Raw genomic sequence first — 5000 nt, forward strand, 5'->3', positions numbered from 1 at the left:
TAGACAGGGAGAGGAGACGGACATAGACAGGGAGAGGAGACGGACATAGACAGGGAGAGGAGTCAGGAGAGGAGACATAGACAGGGAGAGGAGACGGACATAGACAGGGAGAGGAGACAGACATAGACAGGGAGAGGAGACGGACATAGACAGGGCAAGGAGACGGACATAGACAGGGGGAGGAGACGGACATAGACAGGGAAAGGAGACGGACATAGACAGGGAGAGGAGACGGACATAGACAGGGAGAGGAGACGGACATAGACAGGGAGAGGAGACGGACATAGACAGGGAGAGGAGACGGACATAGACAGGGACATAGACAGGGACATAGACAGGGAGAGGAGACGGACATAGACAGGGAGAGGAGACGGACATAGACAGGGAAAGGAGACGGACATAGACAGGGAGAGGAGACGGACATAGACAGGGAGAGGAGACGGACATAGACAGGGAGAGGAGACGGACATAGACAGGGGGAGGAGACGGACATAGACAGGGAAAGGAGACGGACATAGACAGGGAGAGGAGACGGACATAGACAGGGAGAGGAGACGGACATAGACAGGGAAAGGAGACGGACATAGACAGGGAGAGGAGACGGACATAGACAGGGAGAGGAGACGGACATAGACAGGGAGAGGAGACGGACATAGACAGGGAGAGGAGACGGACATAGACAGGGAGAGGAGACGGACATAGACAGGGACATAGACAGGGACATAGACAGGGAGAGGAGACGGACATAGACAGGGAGAGGAGACGGACATAGACAGGGAAAGGAGACGGACATAGACAGGGAGAGACGAGACAGGACATAGACAGGGAGAGGAGACGGACATAGACAGGGAGAGGAGACGGACATAGACAGGGAGAGGAGACGGACATAGACAGGGAGAGGAGACGGACATAGACAGGGAGAGAGGAGACGGACATAGACAGGGAGAGGAGACGGACATAGACAGGGCGAGGAGACGGACATAGACAGGGGAGGAGACGGACATAGACAGGGAGAAGGAGACGGACGGACATAGACAGGGAGAGGAGACGGACATAGACAGGGAGAGGAGACGGACATAGACAGGGAGAGGAGACGGACATAGACAGGGAGAGGAGACAGGACATAGACAGGGAGAGAGGAGACGGACATAGACAGGAGAGGAGACGGACATAGACAGGGAGAGGAGACGGACATAGACAGGGAAACGAGACAGACATAGACAGGGCAAGGAGACGGACATAGACAGGGAGAGGAGACGGACATAGACAGGGAGAGGAGACGGACATAGACAGGGAAACGAGACGGACATAGACAGGGCAAGGAGACGGACATAGACAGGGAGAGGAGACGGACATAGACAGGGAGAGGAGACGGACATAGACAGGGAAACTAGACGGACATAGACAGGGCAAGGAGACGGACATAGACAGGGAGAGGAGACGGACATAGACAGGGAGAGGAGACGGACATAGACAGGGAGAGGAGACGGACATAGACAGGGAGAGGAGACGGACATAGACAGGGAAAGGAGACGGACATAGACAGGGAGAGGAGACGGACATAGACAGGGAGAGGAGACTGACATAGACAGGGAAACGAGACGGACATAGACAGGGCAAGGAGACGGACATAGACAGGGAAAGGAGACGGACATAGACAGGGAGAGGAGACGGACATAGACAGGGAGAGGAGACGGACATAGACAGGAAAGGAGACGAGGAGATGAGACGGACATAGACAGGGAGAGGAGACGGACATAGACAGGGAGAGTAGATGGACATAGACATGGAGAGGAGACGGACATAGACAGGGAGAGGAGACGGACATAGACAGGGAGAGGAGACGGACATAGACAGGGAGAGGAGACGGACATAGACAGGGAGAGGAGACGACATAGACAGGACACATAGACAGGGCGAGGAGACGGACATAGACAGGGAGAGGAGACGGACATAGACAGGGAGAGGAGATGGACATAGACAGGGAGAGGAGACGGACATAGACAGGGCAAGGAGACGGACATAGACAGGGAGAGGAGACGGACATAGACTGGGAGAGGAGACGGACATAGACAGGGAGAGGAGACGGACATAGACAGGGAGAGGAGACGGACAGACAGGGAAAGGAGACGGACATAGACAGGGAAAGGAGACGGACATAGACAGGGAGAGGAGACGGACATAGACAGGGAGAGGAGACGGACATAGACAGGGAGAGGAGACGGACATAGACAGGGAGAGGAGACGGACATAGACAGGGAGAGGAGACGGACATAGACAGGGCGAGGAGACGGACATAGACAGGGAGAGGAGACGGACATAGACAGGGAAAGGAGACGGACATAGACAGGGAGAGGAGACGGACATAGACAGGGAGAGGAGACGGACATAGACAGGGAGAGGAGACGGACATAGACAGGGAGAGGAGACGGACATAGACAGGGAGAGGAGACGGACATAGACAGGGAGAGGAGACGGACATAGACAGGGAGAGGAGACGGACATAGACAGGGAAACGAGACAGACATAGACAGGGCAAGGAGACGGACATAGACAGGGAGAGGAGACGGACATAGACAGGGAGAGGAGACGGACATAGACAGGGAAACGAGACGGACATAGACAGGGCAAGGAGACGGACATAGACAGGGAGAGGAGACGGACATAGACAGGGAGAGGAGACGGACATAGACAGGGAAACTAGACGGACATAGACAGGGCAAGGAGACGGACATAGACAGGGAGAGGAGATGGACATAGACAGGGAGAGGAGACGGACATAGACAGGGAGAGGAGACGGACATAGACAGGGAGAGGAGACGGACATAGACAGGGAAACGAGACGGACATAGACAGGGCAAGGAGACGGACATAGACAGGGAAAGGAGACGGACATAGACAGGGAGAGGAGACGGACATAGACAGGGAGAGGAGACGGACATAGACAGGGAAAGGAGACGAGGAGATGAGACGGACATAGACAGGGAGAGGAGACGGACATAGACAGGGAGAGTAGACGGACATAGACAGGGAGAGGAGACGGACATAGACAGGGAGAGGAGACGGACATAGACAGGGAGAGGAGACGGACATAGACAGGGAGAGGAGACGGACATAGACAGGGAGAGGAGACGGACATAGACAGGGCGAGGAGACGGACATAGACAGGAGAGGAGACGGACATAGACAGGGACATAGACAGGGACATAGACAGGGAAAGGAGACGGACATAGACAGGAGAGAGGAGACGGACATAGACAGGGAGAGGAGACGGACATAGACAGGGACATAGACAGGGACATAGACAGGGAGAGGAGACGGACATAGACAGGGAGAGGAGACGGACATAGACAGGGAGAGGAGACAGACATAGACAGGGAGAGGAGACAGACATAGACAGGGAGAGGAGACGGACATAGACAGGGAGAGGAGACGGACATAGACAGGGCAAGGGGACGGACATAGACAGGAGAGGAGACGGACATAGACAGGGAGAGGAGACGGACATAGACAGGGAGAGGAGACGGACATAGACAGGGAAAGGAGACGGACATAGACAGGAGAGGAGACAGACATAGACAGGGAGAGGAGACAGACATAGACAGGGAGAGGAGACAGACATAGACAGGGAGAGGAGACAGACATAGACAGGAGAGGAGACGGACATAGACAGGGGAGAGGAGACGGACATAGACAGGGCAAGGGACGGACATAGACAGGGAGAGGAGACGGACATAGACAGGGAGAGGAGACGGACATAGACAGGGAGAGGAGACGGACATAGACAGGGAAAGGAGACGGACATAGACAGGAGAGGAGACGGACATAGACAGGGAGAGGAGACGGACATAGACAGGGAGAGGAGACGGACATAGACAGGGAAAGGAGACGGACATAGACAGGGAGAGGAGACGGACATAGACAGGGAGAGGAGACGGACATAGACAGGGAGAGGAGACGGACATAGACAGGGAAAGGAGACGGACATAGACAGGAGAGGAGACGGACATAGACAGGGAGAGGAGACGGGGAGAGGAGACGGACATAGACAGGGAGAGGAGACGGACATAGACAGGGAGAGTAGACGGACATAGACAGGGAGAGGAGACGGACATAGACAGGGAGAGGAGACGGACATAGACAGGGAGAGTAGACGGACATAGACAGGGAAAGGAGACGGACATAGACAGGGAGAGGAAACGGACATATACAGGGAAACGAGGCGGACATATACAGGGAAACGAGACGGACATAGACAGGGAAACGAGACGGACATAGACAGGGAGAGGAGACGGACATAGACAGGGAGAGGAGACAGACATAGACAGGGAAAGGAGACGGACATAGACAGGGAGAGGAGACGGACATAGACAGGGAAAGGAGATGGACATAGACAGGAGAGGAGACGGACATAGACAGGGAGAGGAGACGGACATAGACAGGGAAAGGAGACGGACATAGACAGGGAGAGGAGACGGACATAGACAGGGAGAGGAGACTGACATAGACAGGGAAACGAGACGGACATAGACAGGGCAAGGAGACGGACATAGACAGGGAAAGGAGACGGACATAGACAGGGAGAGGAGACGGACATAGACAGGGAGAGGAGACGGACATAGACAGGGAAAGGAGACGAGGAGACGGACATAGACAGGAAAAGGAGACGGACATAGACAGGGAGAGGAGACGGACATAGACAGGGAGAGGAGACGGACATAGACAGGGAAAGGAGACGGACATAGACAGGGACATAGACAGGGAAAGGAGACGGACATAGACAGGGAGAGGAGACGGACATAGACAGGGAGAGGAGACGGACATAGACAGGGAGAGGAGACAGACATAGACAGGGAAAGGAGACGGACATAGACAGGGAGAGGAGACGGACATAGACAGGGAGAGGAGACGGACATAGACAGGGAGAGGAGACGGACATAGACAGGGAAAGGAGACGGACATAGACAGGGACATAGACAGGGAAAGGAGACGGACATAGA

General features: G+C 55.0%; 1 protein-coding gene across 1 annotated transcript in view; it reads right to left on the reverse strand.

Moving 5' to 3' along the window:
* LOC118366619 (unconventional myosin-XVI-like) overlaps positions 1 to 5000 on the reverse strand; it is a 332663-nt gene that overhangs the window by 115085 nt on the left and 212578 nt on the right. The gene's annotated exons all lie outside the window — the stretch shown is intronic.

The sequence above is a fragment of the Oncorhynchus keta genome, chromosome 34 (genome assembly GCF_023373465.1).
Source record: "Oncorhynchus keta strain PuntledgeMale-10-30-2019 chromosome 34, Oket_V2, whole genome shotgun sequence".
In the NCBI taxonomy this organism is placed as follows: domain Eukaryota; kingdom Metazoa; phylum Chordata; class Actinopteri; order Salmoniformes; family Salmonidae; genus Oncorhynchus; species Oncorhynchus keta.